Genomic DNA, 17572 nt, shown 5'->3' with positions numbered 1-17572 from the left:
GGTTTTAAATACCATATTCAGCAACCTTGGGCCTTGACATGGTGGCTGGCTTTTACTGTTGGGGGAAGCCTGTATTTGGGCAGGAAAACAAGCTATCATATATAGACTTTCATCAGACAGTACTCACAGCACAATAGGGAAGGTTACTTACTCATAAAACTTAAATGGACATACTGCCTAATAAATTATAAATTTTGTTTCAAATTTGTGAAAACTACTTGCAACAAATTAGAATATTCCCCACACCCACAGAAGATGACAAACTCAATCTAATTATTCATTTCCTCCTACATATATTACCATGGACTGCATCAGAATGGAAAATTTTATACAAGAAACATGAATATGATCAGAAATGAAAAGAAGAGTCCCCAGAGGAAGGATCACTAAACTTTTACTCCATTATTCCAGAAGAGAGATCATTTCTTTCGTTGAAATTTAACACGCGCTATTTCACAACTTGGTATTGATTTTAATTTCAAATAGTGTCTTCTTATGTCTGTATGATGTTGATCATACCATTACCAAGACTAAATGTAGCTTCAATTTTCCTATTATAGCCATCTTTTGAAGTTATTTTGTGACGAGAGATTCCTTATCTTTAATTAAACCTACTATTTTTTTTCTTTTGTCCATATGTTACATCACATAGATATAATTAACTCTGCGGCACATCAGTACATATTTCATTCACATTTTACATATAAAATAACTGTTAACAATTATGTTATTTATAGAAAATTTGTGTCCAAAATCTGAATTCAGTTTTTCAATGAAAAAACCTGATAATTGTCTGGATAATCAAATACATGTATATCTAAATGTGATCAGAAAAAACCCATCTGCTTGAAATACCAATGGCAATGTTAAATTTAGCTTTTAATTCTAGAGATATGACGGTCTGCATGCAATCTTGGTACAGAACAGATCTGATCAAACATGTAGTTTGTAAACATTTTCACCTCAATGGAGCACTGTATATTTGAATATTTAGACATACATGTGGTGTATCTTTCACAGGCTGATCCAGGTTTTTGAAAGAGGGTGTGTATTCTATAAAAGTGATGAAAATGATGTCATATCAGCTTTTTTAAAAGCTTGCTTTCAGTTACTAAGAGCCATCTTATAACTGATACAGTTTAATATTGTAATTATTGTTCGATTGAACTGGTTGCTTTTCACATTGGATGTGACCTTGAGGGGTCATATCGGTGTTAGGTTACAGCAGAAATTTTACACTTCCCTTGCACTTTTGACTGATAACCGAATGTATTTCGTAAAAATTGTGAATATCGTTGAGTGCAAAATAACATTCATTATCACTTGTTATGACCGGAGTGGGCCCCCTCTTAGGTAGTCAGTAGGCCCACACTGGTTATAAAATATATTTTAAGAACATAAATAAATAATTTTCAAATATCTTGTGGTGAGAAATAATTATATAAGTAATAAAATCATTAAAATCTGTCCACATGTACCCAAAAATATCTTTAAGGATTAATGTGTCATTTATAACATGTGTATTGAATAATTGTAAGGTGTACAAATCTGTATAGCAGGTATCATATTGACACCTGTCATTTATTCATCATTCAACATAAGTTGCTGTCATCTGATTTTCAGTACTTCAATACTATGATTTCACATATTATACCATTATTTCATTTAGGAAGAAGAGTTAATATTTCATGTGAATGTTTCATATGTCAGGAACCTGGGAGTGGTTGTATTTTGTCATATCTAAATACTCTGAATATCTATTTATTCATTTATGATAAAGATCCAATAGAATAATCAGTTCAGGGCCTCACAGTTATATATTACTATGCAATATGGGGTTTAGTGACCTATAGTTGATAATTTCTATGTCATTTGGTCTTTGGTGGAGAGTTGTCTTATTGGCAATGATGCCACATCTTCTTATTTCTATCTACCCCTTATTGTAAATACCCAGTAGGTATCGTGTTTTACTTGAAGAAAGAATATCATTAAGATACAATTAAAACACATAGAACAGTTGCTGTAATCTCCATCAACACTCCATATACTAGACTCTAGAGGATATCATGTGTATTCAATTTTGACCTAACTTTATCATGAGTGTAAAAGTTAAACCCTAACACTGCATAATGGTCCTCCCAGCTTCTTTAATTTAAGGCAGAAATGCCAGACTGATATTTAAAGTGAATGTAAAAAAAGTAACTTAAATAGCCTTGAAAGTATAAATAATCTGAAATTCTTAAAATTGAAATTTTTTATATACACTTAGTTTGTATTAAACCTGAAATTTCTTATATACATTCAGATTGTATTAAAAAGTACAGGTCTAAATATGTTATAATTTCCTTAACCTTTGATTAGTTTTTGATGGCTTAGTAACGTCTTATTGCGTGAAGATTTGTGTGAAATCATATTTAAATTTTGTGATGAAAATTACTTATGTCCATTCAGTCATGTAATTACAAATATATATATGAAAATCTTACTTATTCTGACTTAAATTCAAAATGGAATTATGTGTGACATTTAAATTTGAAGCATAATTTTGGTGTAAATGTATCCTTTTCAATCAATAAATGAGAAAATTTTAAGTATACAGTATTTTTTGTGTAATTTATATATTTTACAATCAATAAAAAAGAATTAGGATCACTGAATCTTTATTTATACATAGCAAGAATTATAATATTACATTTAAAACCAGTAAATTAGTGTCATACATATCTCCTATAATAATGACTATTTGAAAACAACTACTTTTTGAAACTACTTTTTGAAATGAAAAAAAAAATCATTTTATAAGTGATTTGAAAATATTAGAAAACCTGAAGAAAAGAAAACTATTCTAAAAGGTATACTGTACTTACACCATTTCCTATGTTAGGGGAGGGTTGGTGCCTTCAAAGATTTTAACCCCACAATATTCTATATGTGCCTATCCCAAGTCAGGAGTCTGTAATTGATCTGTTGTTTATTGCTGTTTAGTAGTTAGTTTTTGTGTTGGTGCCATTCCACCACTGTCCTAGGTTAGGGGATGGAAGACACTTTCAAACATGTTTAACCCACACATTATATAAGTGTTGTTATTGTTGGTTCATGTCTATAATGTTTGTTTTTCTTAGATTGTTTTGTTATAACATTGACTGTTAGTTTTCTCAATTGAATTGTTTAAAGTCAAGGCCTTTTATAGCCATCTATACAGTATTGGTTTTTCTCATTGTTGATGGTTGCCTGTAATTGCCTACATCCACATAATTTGAACTTTGGTATATAGTTGTCTCATTGGCAATCATACCACATCTCCTAATTTTATAATGTCTATGGGTAAGATACAATAGAAACATTTGTTCAAGATACAGAGTTTCTAAAATGGAATGTCTGATTGAAATCTTGTTTTTTTATATTCTGTTATTTTTTCAATCTCTAAGACTTCTCTTCTCAGAATTGTTTGCAACAGCTATCTTGCATGTGAATAAGTAACCAATTTAACATACATGTCTCATAACATTCTGTAAAAAGACTTAGTTTCGACCAGACAAAGAACCAATCATTCTGATCTATGATAGAGTTCACAGGGTTTCTACTAACAAATATTGGGGATTAGTCATTCTCTTAGATCTGAATAGCATGTTATTTTAATAAGAAAGAAGTTGTGTCTAATTATTGCAGTAATCATTTGTAATGTTCATGGTCTTTTTGGAAAATTATGGTTCCGTGCTATCTTTAATAAAAACACAACAATACTATTTCAATTATTAAATGTCTATTTTAAACACTAATATGGAAAATGTATTGTGGCATTTAAGTCTTTTGACATATTTGTAAATCGCTAATACAATTATATGATTACTTTAAAGATTTGTTAAGACCATATCCTGATAACTGTTTTTATTTTGAAACCTATTTTAGTATACCTAGTATTACATGATAAAATGATTAGATAAAAGCTATGGGAGGCAGACATATACAAATTTACATAGAAAATATATTCAATAAAGTTAAAGCTCGTCAGCCTTGATTATTATTAACATATCATATACAATAAATAAATAAACTTTATACCCCATCAAAAAGTATTCAAAAGGCTTTCCCTCTCATAAAATCAGTACACCGAAACATAAAAAACCATAAAATTTTACAAAAAGATCTGAATATACTTGAAAAGTAATTTAAAACATTTACTAAATGTTAATAGAGTTTTTTCAGCATTACAGAACAATATCGATATAAAGAGACTATCAAATGATCTGTATTTATACACTGTTAAAGTATAATCTGGAATAACTTACATAATACATAGAATCATTTAATATACTATTGGTATGCTGACATATTGTTGTTATCTAACAGCAAAAAGATGTCAATGTATTCATAATTTATTTTTGGTAAAGTTGATGTATTTATCTTTTTATTCATTTCTTGCATTTAAAAATCAAAACAACAAAAAGATTAATCATTAAACTAGTTTAGATGAACATGCAAGACACTAAAAAAGGCTGAAGTCTATGAGACTCGTAAAGAACCTGCTTAAGTCTAAAACACAGTGCATATTCTGCAGAATAAATAAGGATTACTGTACATTTAACAACTTTTGCAATGCTTTTATTACCGTAATGCGAAACATGAGACAGTATAATGGTTCACAATACATGTAAAAGAAACTAGCATTTATTATTCCCGAAGTGCTTTTTCTTTAAATGTTTTTGCAATCACATTAATAAGTTCTTGCATCCTAATCACTTACCAGTAATCAGTGATACAGTATTTTCTGAATATACAGTACATTTCCCTAGTTAAGAAAGAAGACTGTTGTTACATCTAAAAGTGGTCTTTTTTTGGTCATTTTGGGAGATGGGTATAATTGATACTTTTCTAAACTCTAGGTGATTATAAGTAAATGTCTATTGTGGGAGATACAACCACTAGATGGTTTTTGGTTTTCCTTATGTAAGGGGGATGTATCGTTGACCTATATACCTCACATCTCCTTCTATCGAAGCATAATAACTAATGTAAACTTTAAGGTATATCAAAAGAACTTATGCATTAGCTTTAACATATAATAAAAGAATATACGTTCATACGTTTATATATATATTCACATTCAGGTTTTTTTTATAAATCTCTTCAAACAAATGCCATGGGAACAGTTATTGATGATCGACTGCCATATTCGTATTTTATGAATGAAGGTAGTGGGTTGAAAGGTTTTACAGAATGAAAGCCTCCCACTTGGTTGTCAGTTCAAATAAATCATATATCTTCTAAAGTCTCCATACTGAGCATTCTACTGAGCATTGCTGTGCATTGATATATCGGGCAGTCCATGCAAATCAAACCAAACTATGAAAATGAGGTCAAGGCCAATAGACATATGACTCTCAAAAACTATGTAACATAAGGCAGGGACTTTCTATACTAACTATATTGTAGTATAGAAAGTACCTGCTTAAGGTAACTGCATACATGATAGGAAGCATCCAGGTCCTCTTTCTTCTGAAAAATTCTTCATTCAAATAGTTTATGTCATTTGCCCCTAGATTGTAATCACTATGTCTTGCATTCACAGAAATATACAATTTATTGAGGGTATTGAGACCATTACTGTTTTGAATTTTCTTTCACTCTTAAACAGAATATCAGAAATAAAGTGGAACATGGTCTCCATTGATTATAGATCCTGGATATTTCAAATTCTATGGACGAATCAAGCAAGACAATTATACAACCACAAATTTGATTTTTTTAACATGTTTGTGATCACTTGAGGAGAGCATGAAGAACAATCATTTGGGGATAAGATGGATACGTCTGAATAGGAAAAGTTGGTGCTCCAATGGATAAACAGAAAATGCATTGGAATACAATTCAATTTTAACAACACAATAAATTAAAAAATTTCAATTTTCACAGGCATGACAGGTTCATACACATTTTCCAAACATTTATTTTTCAATGTAAATATTTTATGTGATATAGAAAGACAATCTCTCTTATATGGAATTGAGAAAGACAATCCTTGAAGATATTTATGTCTTTTCAAGCTGTATTAATATTTTATAGTCTAGGATGATCTATTATTGATGTTGCCTTTATCAGTCTGATATATTTGCAGGAATACAATATCTTGCTCAGGTTTCAATGACAACATCACTGAATCTCTATGTGGATGTTTTCTACCTGAAGCATTTTCTATTGTCTGATGAGAGCTTACAGCATATGTCAATATAATATAACCTTTGGTTTGAAGGACAATGGACTGAGTAGAAGAGATAAAATGCTACATGAGTTGAACTGATGTTTAGCTACTCCTCATTCTATAATATAACCTTTGGTTTGAAGGACAACGGACTGAGTTGAAGATAAAATGCTACATGAGTTGAACTGATGTTTAGCTACTGAATTCATAGTCCAAATATTGTTGACTTGCCAACTGCACTTATTCATAAATGACATTAAATGATGTAATATAAGCTTTTTGAATTGTTCAACTCAATTGCATGAGTATCAGATAAAGAAGAAAATTCAAAGTCCTGATGCAGTCCACAGGACCCATGAAAGCTACAAAAATCAGCTGTATAGTGTGAGTTAGTGTGTGTGTGTGTGTGTGGGAGGGGGGACCAAATCCATTGATGGTCCAAAAAAAGGGGGAGTCCCAACCTTGGGAATACCCCCTGGATCCACCACTGCAATATTACTGCGAAAAATCTAACATACATGTAGAACTAGTAAGTGTTACTAACATGCAGCAATATTTCCAACAACTGCTAAACGACATTTAAAAGTCACTGTTTGGGTAAAATTTTGAAAATGGAGTAGTATGCCATCTAATATTCAAAATGGAGTAGAATGCCATCTAATTTTCACAAGAGTGCACACGCTGAAATGTCTCACCTTCTATACTAATCATTGATATTATGTTGATAGTCCTTAGTATAAAGCTAAGCTTTATAACAACTGTCACATAAACTTAACATTAACCAAGATAACTAAACATAGACCAATGAACCTTGAAAATGAGGTCAAGGTCAGATGAACCATGCCAGGCAGACATGTACAGCTAACAATGCTTCTATACAACATATATAGTTGACCTATTACTTATAGTTTAAGAAAAATAGACCAAAACACAAAAACTTAACACTGTGCAATGAACCGTGAAAATGAGGTCACGGTCAAATAAAACCTGTGCGACTGACATAAAGATCATAAAATATTTCCATACACCAAATATAGTTGACCTATGGCATATAGTATTAGATAAAAAGACCAAAACTCAAAAACTTAACTTTGACCACTGAACCATGAAAATGAGGTCAAGGTCACATGACATCTGCCCGCAAGACATGTACACCTTACAATCGTTCCATACAACAAATATAGTAGACCTATTGCATATAGTATGAGAAAAACAGACCAAAACACAAAAATTTAACTTTGACCACTGAACCATGAAAATGAGGTCAAGGTCACATGAAATCTGCCCGCTAGAAATGTACACCTTACAATCATTCCATACAACAAATATAGTAGACCTATTGCATATAGTATGAGAAAAACAGACCAAAACACAAAAATTTAACTATAACCACTGAACCATGAAAATGAGGTCAAGGTCAGATGACACCTGCCAGTTGGACATGTACACCTTACAGTCCTTCCATACACTGAATATACTAGCCCTATTGCTTATAGTATCTGAGATATGGACTTGACCACCAAAACTTAACCTTGTTCATTGATCCATGAAATGAGGTCGAGGTCAAGTGAAAACATGAGGACATTGCAAAGTACACATATATCAAATATAGTTATCCTATTACTTATAATAAGAGAGAATTCAACATTACAAAAAATTTGAACTTTTTTTTCAAGTGGTCACTGAACCATGAAAATGAGGTCAAGGACATTGGACATGTTACTGACGGAAACTTCGTAACATGAGGCATCTATATACAAAGTATGAAGCATCCAGGTCTTCCACCTTCTAAAATATAAAGCTTTTAAGAAGTTAGCTAACACCGCCGCCACCCCCGCCGCCGGATCACTATCCCTATGTCGAGCTTTCTGCAACAAAAGTTGCAGGCTCGACAAAAATGGAGTAGTATGCCATCTAATATTCAAAATGGAGTAGTATGCCATCTAATTTTCAAAATGGAGTAGTATGCCATCTAATATTCAAAATGGAGTAGTATGCCATCTAATATTCAAAATTTTCTCAAACTTGGATTAGAGAAAAATATCCATTCCAACTGAATTTTGAATGCAATGTTTAAATGGATATACAACAATCATCTTACACAAGACTATGATCACTATATAGGGCTGAAGGAACATAGATAAACATGATCAATTAAATGAAAATAAGGGTTTATTTTTTATCAGACTGCATAATCTAATTATTGTTTTTACCTAATTTAAAGGGTTTGTAAGTATTAAGCAATAAAAACTCAAACATGGTTTCTTGGATTAATGCCTGAAATTGTAAATAACAAATGTAATCTAACTGATAATTAATTTATTACTAAACAAACTCTTTCTATCTATGAAAAGTGACTTTAAGCTGTAACTACATGTTCATTTAAATAACCATGTTTAAAGTTTAAACTTGCATTTGACAGATTTTATTTAATTTCTAAAGCTAGTGACAATTGAACTGTTAAAAATCTTAACTCCACAATAATGTCAATAAATTAATTTTATACTTTGATGTACTTTCAATAAGTATGAATTTAAATCAAAAGTAAAAGAATTTATTTTGATTTCTATATCATGTATATTTAAACCTTAAAGCATGTAATCTATGCTAAGCTGAATTGAATAGTATTGATAGTAAATATTTCACTATTTAGACTGGCTTCAATCACGCTCAGATCAATTTTTCTTCAAAAACCAACTTATTTTATCATTACAAAGAGCCTAACATGAAAAATTCCCTCAATAGAATCGGAATTCTGTTTTCAAGACCGATCAGCAACAATATTGTGTGTTATACAAGTAAACCATACAAATTCATAGACAGCCCATTAAAAAAAAGATTAAAAGACAAACTAACATGCAGTTTCTATATGCAATCTTAAATTTATTTTGTTTAGAAGAACATAATAAATATTTTGACAACTGAATCTGTGATAAAATAAATTCTATACTAAAATGTCTTCTATGCAACTTCCATGTCATTTGGTCTCGAGTGGAGAGCTGTCTCATTGGCAATCATACAACATCTTCTTACTTTTTTTGTATCAATCTTTCTGGGCAACATTAGACCAATCAAGTATCAATCCTATTAGAATAATGTTTATGGGTACCTAATTGAACCACTAAGATACCAATCCTCTCAGTAAAGATTAAAAAGATGGGGCTTTTGGATACATAGACAAGCACTGGCTTTTTGATACCTAGTCATCTACGAAGCACCTGTATTTTACATAATTTATTTTAGATACCTCCAACACGATGGCATCAGTCCTTTTCAACAGATGTCTACGATACCTGGACCACAGAATCACAATCCTATTAAGCAGATTTGGTGTCAATCCCATGAACATGGTAATATACATACACAACTTGTTAACTGAAACATGGGATCCAAATAATAAAGCAATATCAAGTATGAGACCATTGAATATTGACAAGCAATGGTACAATTAAAATGATCTTAAGACTTAATGATGCTGAATGGCTTATAATGTCCAAATACATATTCCAGACAAAAACATATACCGTAAACATAATATGAATATCAACCCTGCTTCGAACGAGACTGACATGCTGACAGACACTGATTTTTAAACTACTACTTTCAAAGTTTGTTTAGACCTAGGCTGGGTTTGTAACCATGATCTTTGGCACTCAAGGGGAACAAGTCATCACAGGACCTCTGTGGGTTCCCTAGTAGTAGCTGCGGAACAGGACCTTAGAGCTACGGTTCTGCAGCTACCCTAGTAGATGACATAAAATATATATTTCCTAGGTTTATAATCAAATTATATTATTCAAGATCAAATATTCAGATCACATAAAAAATAAACTTAAACTTTGACAAATTGAGGGAAATGAGACAGCACTAACAGTGAAGATTGACCTATACCTTCAAATAACAAACTGATGAAAGTTCAACACCCTTGAGCTCCTTTACAATACTGTATCAGGAAGTACTCGCATATAATGCATGGTGTGTAGCTGAAATAACTAATTTCTGTCATTAACTCATCTTTTAAATTACTACATAAACTTCATTTCTTACATCAATTTGATTCTTTTGTTTGAAGTTGAGATTCTTCCAAGACAATGTTTCTATAGCAATGACATTTACAATATTGAAAATAAGGGGGCGAACCATTGTGTAATAAAGAAAATGGTAGACCACAATTCTTAATATGTATCTTCATTCATGTTGGTTATAAATTGATATCAAGAAATATTGAAGGAGGAAACTAGACAATTTACCAGGAAGCAAGGTCACTGCTGTACCAAAATTTGGAATAAAATATCAAATGTCATAGCAAGCTTATAAGTTAAGCAGTTAAAAATGTAATTTATAAACGATTCTCATATGTCAAATCCCATAACTTCAGAATTTATAATATAAAATCTAATGTCAAATATTAACATTCAAACAAAATAATGGAAAATATGTCAATGCAGGGACACAGATGATGCCACTGCTTGAATGTAATGTTATATAGGCCTTACTTGTGAACAATAAAATATGATACCGCCAAAATTGGAACTTGGGTAGGAGTTTGCACTAGACCTACATGCTGATCTGCATTTTCAACATGTTAGTTCACATATAGTCACCATGCAGGAAAACTGCCACCTAGCTTACCCAGACACATTATTTCCACTCAGAACCAGTCTTTTCTTTTACTTATATTTGCAATGTATAAAGCAGAGAAGCAGCACATACCAATTATTAATCTTTGATTTGAGCCATCCAGGGTTCTTGTTTAACTAAGTTTTATTAAGATCTTACTAAATTTCATAATTCACAAAGACCATGACAATCGAGCACTTCTAAACTTGATTAATAATAATAAATATACATGTATATATATATATATATATTCAGTATTTCTATGAAAGGAAATAATATATAGGTACTCTACAGTTTTACTACACATTGAACAGATTTTCTTTTTATATTTTTGTACCCATACACTTTAATTTAAATACATACAGAATTTATAACATATCTATGGCTAGTTTGGACAAACAAATCTTCAGTGATCACAAGCTGTTTACTTAAATGATTAATTTGTTCAATGTTGTTGTTCAGAAGGCTTTTTGACCCATAAATAGACTACTGATTCAATTTTATTCTACTTAAGACATCAAATATATGGCAGAATAATTCTTCAAACATAAAATTTTTTTTATTTTGAAATAGCAAGTTACATGCAAGTCAAATTTATAAAAGTCTACCTGTCAAAAATTGGTTTCCCTTTAAAAAATTATTAAATATAAGAACGTTCAATTAATTTCCAAATACTGTGGATTCATTTATTTATTGTGGGTACCATTTTTCGTGGATTTAGGAAAACTTGCATGTTCAAGATTTAATTTCATGGTTTTGCCAGTCTACATACAAGCCATTAAAAAATTTGGTATTTGTTGAACATTTAATTTCATGGTTCACCTGTAACCACAAAATCCACAAATATTGGTATTCAATAATAATGAATCCACAGTATATCATGTATATGTTCTTAAGAAAACTGTATTTGTTAGTTGCTGAAGAAATTTATAACACATAACTGCCTGCCATGTTTGGTTGTCTCATGTCAAAACTGTAGTTACTTCCCCCTCTCCTAAACAGTGGGTCTCATTGGGGTCTAAGCGTGATGCGGGATTGCCGATTTTTTGTAAGCATGACAAGTGAAAGTCAAATTATTGCCCCATGAAAACAAAAAATGAGAATTGCTTACATATATAGTGTAAGCGGGATACGGGAATCTGACAAAACAGTAAGCAGGATCCGGGATCCAACCCCCCCAATGAGACCCTATACAATACCAAATCATTATTTTACATTTTCCTTTTCTGCTTTCGGATTGCATATGTTGTTTGAACTGTGAATTAACTCTCTCTAATAGTAGTTTGTAGAATCATTTAAAATTTTTTGGGTTCTAAATCAATGATTTGTAAAATAACCATATTCGGTGTTTTAAGGAAAATATGCATTTCATTGGGTAATAAATTTTATGGTTGGAGGGATATCACAATCCACAATTCCTATACCCCACAGCCATTATGCATTCACATGAAAAGCCGTCCATTTTTATTTAATTTTATTTAAGCGCACTATACATGCTACTGTAAACATATTGTATTGTTTTATAAAATTTCTTATATTTTTGCAGGTTGATATCAAATTTTCTAAAAGTTATCCATTAACTACCAATTGTTCTTAAGGTTAGAACTGATGACTGCCACTAAATTTATAAGGAACATTCAATTCATTTAATATCCAACTATGTCATTATCTATAAAATGCACTTTCTGATTCCAATGTACAAGGCATAATTCATCTCTTTTGACATAACACATGCATGTCAATGACAGATGTGTCAAAATAGTCTTTTTTGTTTAATGTCTTTTATTGTTGGGGTGATGTCTCATTGATTTTTATCCCAGTTCTCCTTATTCAATAATACACACTGAAAATAAGACTAATAACTATGGAAAGAGAAAAAAATCACTTTCTAATCTTATTTTGAGAGTACGGCCAGACTAATTTGAAGATTTCACATGAGTAGCATGCAAACATTGTGACTTTTCTGTCAGTCCATTACTATGAAGATCACTACAAAGTAATGATTTTCTGACTAAGTAATGGTTCATACTCCTTAGAGTATATGATCAGAGCCACTCAAGTTTTCATGACACTCACATTTTATGATATAGCAGTGTAAATTGTTAGTCATTTATAACTCAAGGAAGAGACAGTGTTGTTTGTATCAGTGTCTAGATTAAAGTCTACAAAGCTTTAGGAAAGAAAACAACACTCCTTGGTAGGCTTTGGATCAGCGTCTACAAAGCTTTAGGAAAGAAAACAACAAACCTTGGTAGGCTTTGGATCAGTGTCTAGATTAACATCTACAAAGCTTTAGGAAAGAAAACAACACTCCTTGGTAGGCTTTGGATCAGCGTCTACAAAGCTTTAGGAAAGAAAACAACAAACCTTGGTAGGCTTTGGATCAGTGTCTAGATTATCGTCTACAAAGCTTTAGGAAAGAAAACAACAAACCTTGGTAGGCTTTGGATCAGTGTCTAGATTAACGTCTACAAAGCTTTAGGAAAGAAAACAACAAATCTTGGTAGGCTTTGGATCAGTGTCTTGATTAATGTTTACAAAGCTTTAGGAAAGAAAACAACAAACCTTGGTAGGCTTTGGATCAGTGTCTAGATTAACGTTTACAAAGCTTTAGGAAAGAAAACAACAAACCTTGGTAGGCTTTGGATCAGTGTCTAGATTAACGTCTACAAAGTTTTAGGAAAAAAAACAACAAACCTTGGTAGGCTTTGGATCAGTGTCTAGATTAACGTCTACAAAGCTTTAGGAAAGAAAACAACACTCCTTGGTAGGCTTTGGATCAGCGTCTACAAAGCTTTAGGAAAGAAAACAACAAACCTTGGTAGGCTTTGGATCAGTGTCTAGATTAACGTCTACAAAGCTTTAGGAAAGAAAACAACACTCCTTGGTAGGCTTTGGATCAGTGTCTACAAAGCTTTAGGAAAGAAAACAACAAACCTTGGTAGGCTTTGGATCAGCGTCTAGATTAACGTCTACAAAGCTTTAGGAAAGAAAACAACAAACCTTGGTAGGCTTTGAATCAGTGTCTTGATTCACGTCTACAAAGCTTTAGGAAAAAAACAACAAACCTTGGTAGGATTTGGATCAGTGTCTAGATTAACGTCTACAAAGCGTTAGGAAAGAAAACAATACTCCTTGGTAGGCTTTGGATCAGCGTCTACAAAGCTTTAGGAAAGAAAACAACAAACCTTGGTAGGCTTTGGATCAGCGTCTAGATTAACGTCTACAAAGCTTTAGGAAAGAAAACAACAAACCTTGGTAGGATTTGGATCAGTGTCTAGATTAGCGTCTACAAAGCTTTAGGAAAGAAAACAACAAACCTTGGTAGGCTTTGGATCAGCGTCTAGATTAACGTCTACAAAGCTTTAGGAAAGAAAACAACAAACCTTGGTAGGATTTGGATCAGTGTCTAGATTCACGTCTACAAAGCTTTAGGAAAAAAACAACAAACCTTGGTAGGATTTGGATCAGTGTCTAGATTAACGTCTACAAAGCGTTAGGAAAGAAAACAATACTCCTTGGTAGGCTTTGGATCAGCGTCTACAAAGCTTTAGGAAAGAAAACAACAAACCTTGGTAGGCTTTGGATCAGCGTCTAGATTAACGTCTACAAAGCTTTAGGAAAGAAAACAACAAACCTTGGTAGGATTTGGATCAGTGTCTAGATTAGCGTCTACAAAGCTTTAGGAAAGAAAACAACAAACCTTGGTAGGCTTTGGATCAGCGTCTAGATTAACGTCTACAAAGCTTTAGGAAAGAAAACAACAAACCTTGGTAGGATTTGGATCAGTGTCTAGATTAGCGTCTACAAAGCTTTAGGAAAGAAAACAACAAACCTTGGTAGGCTTTGGATCAGCGTCTAGATTAACGTCTACAAAGCTTTAGGAAAGAAAACAACAAACCTTGGTAGGCTTTGGATCAGTGTCTAGATTAACGTCTACATACCTTTAAGAAATAAAACAACAAACCTTGGTAGGCTTTGGATCAGTGTCTAGATTAATGTCTATAAAGCTTTAGGAAAGAAAACAACAAACCTTGGTAGGCTTTGGATCAGTGTCTAGATTAAAGTCTACAAAGCTTTAGGAAAGAAAACAACAAACCTTGATAGGCTTTGGATCAGCGTCTACAAAGCTTTAGGAAAGAAAACAACAAACCTTGGTAGGCTTTGGATCAGTGTCTAGATTAACATCTACAAAGCTTTAGGAAAGAAAACAACAAACCTTGGTAGGCTTAGTATCAGGAACAAACTTATATCAATGGACAACACTCGTATATGTCAACACGTCTTCAACTGGGACTACGAAAAATGCAGGAACAATTAGTCATCCGAAGTGAAAAATATTATGTCAGTTATAGGACTAGCGAGCAATTTTATTACAAAATACACCTGCGATTTATTGATGCGTAAAACATTGCTCAAAGATAAATGCTCCCCAGATTGGCAGAAAGGTTTAACAAACTTTACGAAACTACGAACATACAGGCTCATAAAATCTGAATACTGCTGTAAACAATACATTGAACTTAATCTTAACCGTACTGAAAGATCCATAATAGCCTAACTCAGGTGTGGCATTCTTCCACTCAGGTTAGAAACTGGTTGTTTTGTAGGTGAAGACGAATGTGACAGTTTGTGTAAAATGTGTAGCGATAACTGTGTGGAAAACGAATTTCATTTCCTTAAATCAACGGCAACTTTTATAACAATCTGCGACTGCAACATTTCTCACAAATAGACAATTTATGTATACTATCAAATGAGGAACAGTTTAAATATTTAATATGTTAACATTCGAGAAAAACTGCTAAATATCTATTGCAAGCTTTCAGTAAGAGAAAAAACTTTTTATATGAAAATTTTTGATAACATTTATTTATTTTTGTTCCTCGTACCATTGAAATTTATGTTTAAAGTGACTTATAGCCCCAAAGGTTGGGTGTTATAATTATTGTTTTTATATCTCACTGTATCTATATAATATTTTGTGAAAAACACATGTCACTATAATAAATAATTTACTTACTTACTTACTTAACAATGTGAAACTACCAAGATTATCTGAAGTATAACTTAAATGACCTTTATATCAGAACAACAGGACCATATTAAAAGACAAAAGGCCTGAAGTTAACTAATTTCAGATATATTTCAGGCTTTCAGCCTGAAAAAGACCTATTGAACAATTTCTTACTCAACATGCACCTCAATATTTTCAAAAAAAAGATGGGCAGTTGTTACATTTGGCTTGTGAAGGACAAAGGTGGTAATGTAGGTCATGCAGGGGACCAATAAAATACATTATAGTAGAAAGAGTTTAAAAATCCGAAAGTTTCACCTATAAGCAACATATTTTTAAAATATGGCATATCAGACTTATAATAAACAATTAAATTAAATTTTTGTTCTGACTTTTGTGTTTTCTTGCACAATGTATATAATTTAGCCATGGGTGATAATGATAGTTTTTAAAACCAACAGACAATCATGAATAATTTACTAAATCATATGGTGATTATAAATCCAATATTGAGTGGAATTGCATTTGTGTATCTGGTGTAAATGCACTTTTAACCAGTGGACACTAAATTCATTTGATATGTCAAAAAGTCTTCCCCCACAGTCATGACAGAAGGTCATTAACTAAAATAATTCCAAAAACTATTAACATCCCAGAGTTAATCAAGTTGGCCATAAATAACTCTCATTTTATGTTCCTAATAAGGGAAATAATCTCTATGGAAAGACCATCATTTATGGAAGAATGAGAAATTGAGTAATAAAAACCAGCTCCAAGGTTTACAACTTTGTTCAGGGCCAATGAATGTCAATAATTTGTAAAAGGATCATTAGGTAGAGGCAATAAAATATTGAACTTAAGTATCAAGCAAGTTATATACTTATCATCTAACTGAAAATGAATGATAGGTAAAGGGTATCAATAAGATATTAAAATGAATGGTGTGTACATAAGTTTAACATCTACAAATGTATATTTGACTAGCCACAAGATTGCAGGTTGAAGATTTATTAAATAAATTTAATATGAATTGGTGACAAAATTGATTGTATCATTGTAGGTCACTGTGATGGTGTTTGTTGACAATGAATTTGACAGGTGGTGCAGGGGTTTCATTATCTTTCATGTTGACTGGTACTTTCCACGTTTCTAGGTGGTACTTTTCTATTTATTCCATGAATATCTTATATAAAAATTCCTACATTTAGGCGGTACTTGTAAATAGCATAGGAGGGTAAAAGTACCGGGTATCGCCTTCTAATGAATGGCCTGGTGGAGAAAGTACAAACGACATAGTTTATATTGGAGACCAGAAAATATATGTACAGGGCTTGCTGTGTGGAGAGAAGGGACAGGATTAATTGCATGGAGACTACAAAAACAAGAATGTGTCCGTAGTACACAGATGCCCCACATGCACTATAATTTTCTATTTTCAGTAGATTGTGAAATTGGGGTCAAAACATGCCCCTATGTGGGGTATAATTATGCAGAGAGAAATGGAAAAAGTATGCCAGGGGAGGGGGGGGGGGTCGACTTGATTGCAGCAGCCAATCTGCAAATTAGACAGAGTAATATCTGTGACATTTAAAAAAAAAGTCAAAAGACTAATAACTTGTTGGTTTTCAGATGGAAGGAATGACCCACATGAGAAACGAAGTATTACAGCTACTCAGGGCAGTATTCTCAAATTGATTAAAAATATGTGTTAACCCTACAGTTCTAATTCCTGAGTA

At 32.2% G+C, this 17572-nt stretch overlaps 1 protein-coding gene across 1 annotated transcript in view; it reads right to left on the bottom strand.

Moving 5' to 3' along the window:
• Positions 1-17572, bottom strand: part of LOC143048631 (calcium/calmodulin-dependent protein kinase type 1-like) — a 59520-nt gene that overhangs the window by 35612 nt on the left and 6336 nt on the right. The gene's annotated exons all lie outside the window — the stretch shown is intronic.

The sequence above is a fragment of the Mytilus galloprovincialis genome, chromosome 1 (genome assembly GCF_965363235.1).
Source record: "Mytilus galloprovincialis chromosome 1, xbMytGall1.hap1.1, whole genome shotgun sequence".
NCBI classification, from domain to species: domain Eukaryota; kingdom Metazoa; phylum Mollusca; class Bivalvia; order Mytilida; family Mytilidae; genus Mytilus; species Mytilus galloprovincialis.
Note: the sequence above shows the minus strand (reverse complement) of the source record. Positions and strands in the feature narration are given on the sequence as shown.